This window comes from Lotus japonicus, chromosome 2, assembly GCF_012489685.1.
Source record: "Lotus japonicus ecotype B-129 chromosome 2, LjGifu_v1.2".
Classification (NCBI taxonomy): domain Eukaryota; kingdom Viridiplantae; phylum Streptophyta; class Magnoliopsida; order Fabales; family Fabaceae; genus Lotus; species Lotus japonicus.
The window spans coordinates 32185106-32192569 of record NC_080042.1 but is presented as its reverse complement, the minus strand read 5'-3'; positions in this window follow the sequence as shown (position 1 = coordinate 32192569).

The window sequence follows — 7464 nt, the reverse complement described above, 5'->3', positions numbered from 1 at the left end:
TTAAATAAATATTAATTTTTAATTTACAACATATCATTATTAGTTAGTACTGTTGAACTTTAGTGAGCCAACGATGTAGCATGAGGAAAGGAGTGAGAAATCTAAAAATATTCCAAATTCGGAGATTTCATTATGCTGCTTAAATGGAAAAGTGCAACTACCTTTCTTGCAAAGACCACCTGATTTATTATTTAATCTAATGACTGGAGTCGATCCAAGGTCTAAACACTTCAAAGAAAATATATGAACATACAACCATGCATTTTCTTTTACATCAATGGGTGGTCAAGTTGAGTCTCCATGAAATGATGGTGGTGGACCTCTGCAATTCATTTTGAGTGGACAAAATTACCACAAGATTTGGAGCTTATTGCCTAAAGAAGGACAAGTGTCAAAGTTTGCACAGTTGTATATCTATGATACACTTAACGAGACATCAAACATATTGCATCATTTTAGGTACGTTTCGTACCCTACAAAAATTAGATCCAAAATTATTCAATTTCTTGGTGTTAATGTTGATGATATAATATTTGCAGGAGGGAAACCAACCGTTTAGACAAATTTTTAATTGACGACCTTACTAAAATGATTAATATTGAAAATGGACTTGCTCAATCTTTCAGAAGAGTTAGAGATTTCATTACAACAGGAGGGTCTTAGAATTAATTTTGTCTTAGATTATTCATAGGAAGAAATAAAGATGCACGACTCTACAACATAACCACAGCTGATGAAGTGACTGTCTTGATTGTGAGAGACTTTAATAATTTAGATTGCGAACGAGATGTTGTTGTAAAGGACATTACATGTATATTCACAAGGTCGTACGAGAATCATGTTTCTTACATCCCCCTGCAGTATCCTTTGTTATTTCCATATGGAGAAGATGACTCTAAATACTTTGTTGCTTTTCGTATTCAGGATAGACGCATTGAATATGACAATGTAGTCCGCGCTGGAAGACTCTTTCAACAATTTATCGTTGATGCATATTTCATGATAGAATCTCAACGGTTAAATTAGGTGATATATAATCAAACTAAGTTCAGATATGAGGTTTATTATAGATTACATGACGCGGTCGCTAGGGGGGACACCGAAGCTGCAGCAACTGGAAAGCACATCATATTGCCAGCTTCATATATGGGAAGCACGCGATATATGTTCAATTATTGTCAAGACACTCTGGCAATTTGCAAGAGATTTGGATACCCATATTTGTTCATAACTATGACATGCAACGCTAATTGGCCAGAAATCAAGTTGTTTGTTGAGTGAAGAGGATCTCGGCCAGATGAGCGTCCATATATTTTAGTTCGCATTTTTAAGATGAAAGTGAATAGCTGATGAAAGATTTAAAAAATAGTAATCTATTTGGAAAAGTGGACGCAGGTGCATAATACATTCTCACTGCATTACTATGCCTCACTTATGATATCTAATTTATCGCTTAGTTATCCTGTTCCACGTGTCTTCTTCAATTTATCACTTTTGAATTATTCTACTTTTCGTCTTCTTTTGAGAAGAAGAATATCATTGTAATTTGTAATAAGCTAAAGATAATGTGAAACTGTTAGAGAATTTTTTTTAATCATTAATATGTTTTTTTAGGTATATATACAATTGAATTTCAAAAAAGAGGACTTCCTCACGTGCACATACTGATTTGGTTGCAATGAGAGAATAAGTTGATGATTGGGGACGACATTGGCAAAGTCATATCTGCAAAGCTTCTTGATCCAGTATTATATCTCAAGTTGCACGCTATAGTTTCTAACTTCATAATACATGGACCGTGTGGTAGTGCAAACAAAAAATCACAATGCATGGAGAATGGTAGGTGCACTAAATTATTTCCAAAGAAATTTTAAAACACCATCACTATTGACGAATAAGGCTACCCACAGTACAGAAGAAGTCAAACCAGGATTGTAATCAAGAAAAAAACATTGAAATTGATAACAGATATTTAATTTATTGTAGTTGTAATATGCATTGCGAATATATTAAATTGATACAAATTTGAAAAAACATAACTTCGTGAAAAAATGAAAATAACTCATGTTATTTATTACAAAAGCGCATACCGAGCAATGCTTGAAATTTCAAATAAGGACAACAATGCTCAAGCGAAAGAGCCACTGGATGAGGTAAATCAATATTATGATTGTCGTTATCTTTCTCCGTGTGACGCAGCTTGGAGAACATTTGGCTTTACCATACACAAACAATGGTCGTCGGTGCAAAAAAAAAATCATCTCCCAAATGAATATTTGGTATATTATAATGATGATGAAGACATTTGAGATGTTCTTAAAAAGAGTGGTACAAAATCCACAATGTTTATGACTTGGTTTGCAGCTAATGAGAAATACCGAGACGAGCGAAATCTAACATATGCTGAATTTCCCAGTAAATTTGTTTATCATAAAAAAGATGGAATATAAAAACCAAGAAAGAGGGGTTTTAAAATTGGCAGACTACAATATATCCCTCCAGGCATTAGAGAGTTATATTACATGAGAATCCTAATAACTATGCAAAAGCGTTGTACATCATATAGAAGTATCAAAACAGTGAAGGGAATAACATATGATACTTTTAAGAAAGCATGCGACCAATTGAGGTGGCTAACATATGACAAAGAATATATTGATGCAATTAAAGAAGTCTCTGATTTAGCTTCCGGAGAACAAATGAGAAAACTCTTTGTAAGAATGTTAATGATGAATTCACTCTCAAAACCTAATGATGTTTGAGAAGCATGTTGGCTTCTTTTATCAAAAGGTATCCTACACCATAGTAGAAAAACATTTCATAATCCAAGTATGTAGGTTTTCAAGTTATATTATTAATATTTGAAATGTTGTTATGACAATATAATTATTTTTTTGGATTTAATTTAATTGAAATTCAAAACTTAAGAAAATCACGTTGCACAATATAATTATGCAAAGTGTGTGAACGACATTATTTATATTCGATACAGGTAAATATAATTAGTTAATCTTTCTTCTCGACCGCAGGACTACGAATCGCAGATGTTGATTTGAAAATTTTATATATCATTGAAATTGAGAAGTTTCTCCAAGGAAATGGTAGGTCATTAAATGATTACTCATATTTGCCAACTCTAGAATATGATCAAGTCCTGCAATTTGACAATAGATTTATTGACGATGAACTAAACTATGACAATGATGCATGAAATGTACAATATGAAGAGTTACTTAGTGTGCATACACCTGAGCAAAAGTCTATATATGAGAGGGTCGTCACATCTATGTTGTCAAACTCATGAGGCTTCTTCTTTTTATATGTCCATGGTGGAACCGGAAAGACTTTTATCTGGAACACTTTATCCGCGTCACTTAAACCCAGAGGACTAATTGGGCTTAATGCTGCTTCCAGTGACATAACATCATTACTCTGACTTGGAGGCAGAACAACTCATTCTAAATTTTGCATTATATTAGATCCTACAGAGACCTTAACATGTATATATAAAGCATGGAAGTCTACAAGCAAAGCTTCTGCTTGAAACAAGCCTTATTATATGAGATGAAGCTCTAATGTTGAAAAAGTATTGTTTTGAAGCTCTAGACATTACACTCTGAGATTTAATGAGGTTGGAAAATGAAGACAACATCCATAAATATTTTGGAGAAAAAATATTAATACTTGGAGGTGATTTTAGAAAAATACTACCTGTAATAACTAGAAGAAGCAGACTGGAAATCGTGGAAGCTACTATAAACACTTCCTCATTGTGGAAGCATTGCAAAGTTATGAAATTGTCTAAGAACATGCAGCTAACCGCAGCTGAGACGACTAATGAAGCAAAAGAAATCAAAGAGTTTGCATATTGGATTCTTAAAATTGAAAATGACGATCATCCAGATTCAAGAGCAGGAGAGTATGATGTCCAAATCCCTCCAGATCTGCTCATCCCAATTACTCCTAACCCATTAATGGAATTAATTCGATATGCATATCCTGACCTTTCGCACAAAATGAAAGATCCTCCATTCTTTCAAGATAAAGCAATATTGGCCCCTACACTAGAAGCTGTTGAAATGATAAACACTTACATGCTTGGGATAATAGCTGCACCAGGCTCCGAATCTGTCTTGCGATCTGATGAGGATTTTGAAATCCAAGGTGAGTGGTTTACCACAAAATTTTTTAACGACACTAAAAGTTCAAGAATGCCTAACCACAAACTTTTTGTAGTTGGTACTCCAATCATGCTTTTGAGAAATATAGATAAAGCAACAGGTTTATGCAATGGAACCAGGTTAATTGTGGATGGACTTGGTGAACGTTTTATTGGTGCAACTGTTATGACGGGAACAAATGTCAATGACAAAGTGCACATTTTAAGAACCAATTAAATTCAGAAGAAGACAGTTTTCAATTACAGTATGTTTTGCTATGACCGTAAGTAAGAGGCAAGGACAAACACTATCTCAAGTTGGGCTTTTCCTTCCGATGCCCGTCTTCACTCATGGTCAGTTATATGTAGCTCTTTCTAGAGTATGCTCAAGAAAATGTTTGTATACTTGATGAGGCGGGCAAACAATAGAACAATACTGTATATGTAGTGTTTAAGAAAGTTTTTGGAAATGTTTGATGTACACAACACAATTTCAATTATTTATTTCATTTTTCTCTTCATATATCTTTACATGGTTGACTTATACACGAATAGCTTATTTATTTATTAAAATATTACAACATAAAATTTCCGTGCAACGCACGGGTTATGACACTAGTCATGATATATTTGTTGACATAAACACCCTTATTTAATGTTGAAATAAAGTAAAGAGAGAGACTAATAGTTATTGGTTAAGAAATTTGCTATGATTTTGATTGGTGAAGATAAGAGGTGGTATGTGAGAGATGTAGTGTTAAATGAGGGTATACATGGAATAAATTGAGAAAAAATGCATTGGGTGTGTAAAACAACAAAAGTTTTGGAATTTAGGCCAAAAGTTAAAACAACAAAAGATCAGGAAAGGAGGGAGTACAAAATTGCATGTTCATTAAATATTTTTTTGGTACTTTGAAAAAATAAATTACACCCTTCAAAAATTGATCCCTGGACCTTACCCCCAACTCATATGTCTCTCAGCTCTTACCACTTGAGTTATTCTTCGGGGACTTGATCATTAAGTATGAGCTAATTAAATATTTTCCTCATTCTATTTAAAGGAATCAAAATATGAAAATCTAGTTAAGTCATTTTTTGGTACATGGTATATCAGAAAGATAAATTACACCTCTAAGGGTTGGTCCTTGGACTTCCCTCTTCCAGTCCCCAACTTTTACCACTTGGGCTATCCTTCGGGGATAGTGATGGCAATGAGTAAGGTCTGGGTAGCGTACTATTATACCCATCCCCGTACCCGCGTTTTCAAAAAATACTCGTACCCGTCCTCATACCCACGTGGGTAGCAATTTCAATGTCGTCTCCGTACCCTCTGAGTACCTATATGCTCGTACTCGTACCCATTACCTGCAATTTTGTTAATGAAAATACAATTTCCATTCTCCAACAAAAAATAATATATCTACTATTATAAAATAAAGAACATTAATTAAAAATAAAAAATTTATTCAAATATTTAATAAGTAAAATCATTCATTTTTAAAAGAGTAAGTTAGAAACTTATAACTTTAATTAAGTTTGTTGATATATATACTTTCAAGTGTGTATATATATAATAAAAATAATTAATAAAGTGTGTGCACCGGGGCGGGTTGGGTACTATATACCCATTTAGCGGATTTTTACCCTACCAATTGTGAGTATTTTTAGCGGGTACCCAATGGGTCTGAGGGGACTAGTTAGGTCAATTAATTTTACGTATAAATTTAATTTCAATTTCTATCCAAATTAAAAAACAACTATAGAGCGTTTGGAGCCTAAACTTGCATTAAGTTTGGTGAGAAAATTTTTAAAAAGGCTTTGAAAAAAAGTCGTTATTTTATTTTAAAAATATATTTTATTGAACCTCTAGTTATTTGTATTTTTTGTGAATAGTTATTTGTATATCTGTTAAATGAAGAAAAGGACCAGTGTATAAATTCTATAGACAGCTGAGGACCTTGTTGTAATAACTAGTAGTTAGTTACTTTACTATAAATGTAAGTTTGTTATGTTAGTTTTGCATTTTGATTCAATTGTAACAAACTATCAGATTGAGAAATCTATCGAAGCTTCGAGCTTCTTCTTCTTCAACCTCTGGTTGTTCAATTCTTTGATGGTATCAGAGCCCTAACAAGGGTTCTGCCATCACCACAAGCTTCCGCAAACATGGTGAATACCAGGAATCTGCACAATAATGGAGGACCAAACAACAATGGAGGACCGCAAGTTCATGTGGTACAGGATCCGAGTCAGAGTACAGCATCGCCGTATTATATACATGCGAGCGAGAATCCATCTGCATTCATGGTGAATCCGCCACTGAATGGTCGAAATTACAATGGTTGGGTGCGAGCAATGAAGCGCGCGTTGGTAGCGAAGAACAAATTTCGTTTTCTCAATGGAGAAATTCCGGTGCCAAATCCTACAGATGCAATGTTCGATGCTTGGGATCGTTGCAACAACTTAATTCATTCTTGGATACTCAATTCGGTAACACCTTCTATTGCTAGCAGTATTGTTTTTGTTGAAAATGCTTGTGATGCATGGAGATATCTTAGGGATCGATTTTCTCAAGGAGACCTAGTTCGAATTTCTGAAATTCACAATGAGATTAGTTCGATGAAAAAAAATTCTATGTCTGTTGATGAATATTATACAGCTTTGAAGTCTTTGTGGGAGGAATTAGAGCATTATAGGCCAATTCCTCAATGCACTTGCACTGTACCTTGTAGGTGTGATGCAATTAGGAATGTGAAACTGTATAAAGATCAGGACAATGTTATCAAGTTTTTACTTGGATTGAATGAAAATTTTGGTGTAGTGAAGTCACAGATTTTGATGAGTCACCCTCTTCCACAGTTAGCTAAAGTAGTTTCACTTGCTATGCAACATGAGAGACAGAATGGAGCAGAGGAAATTGATGATAGTCAGGCTATTGTTAATGCTGCAGAAGGAAAGAAATCATTTGATAAAGGTTATGGGAGGGGTAGATCACCAGGAAATTATAGACCAAAGGAAAAATATTGCACTTATTGTAAGAAAGTGGGTCACACTGTTGATAATTGTTACAGAATTCATGGTTTTCCAACTGCTTCAGCTCCAAGATATGGAGGATCAAGTGGTCCATCTCACACAACCAGTCACGCTAATAATGCAAATGTTGAAGAATATGAAGAAGAGGAGGACACACATTCACAGAAGGAGAATGAAGAGTTGTTCACAGCAGATCAATACAAAAGAATTATTGCTATGATCCAACATGTAAGCACTGCATCAAAGATAGAGTCAGAAGGGGGAAATGCTAG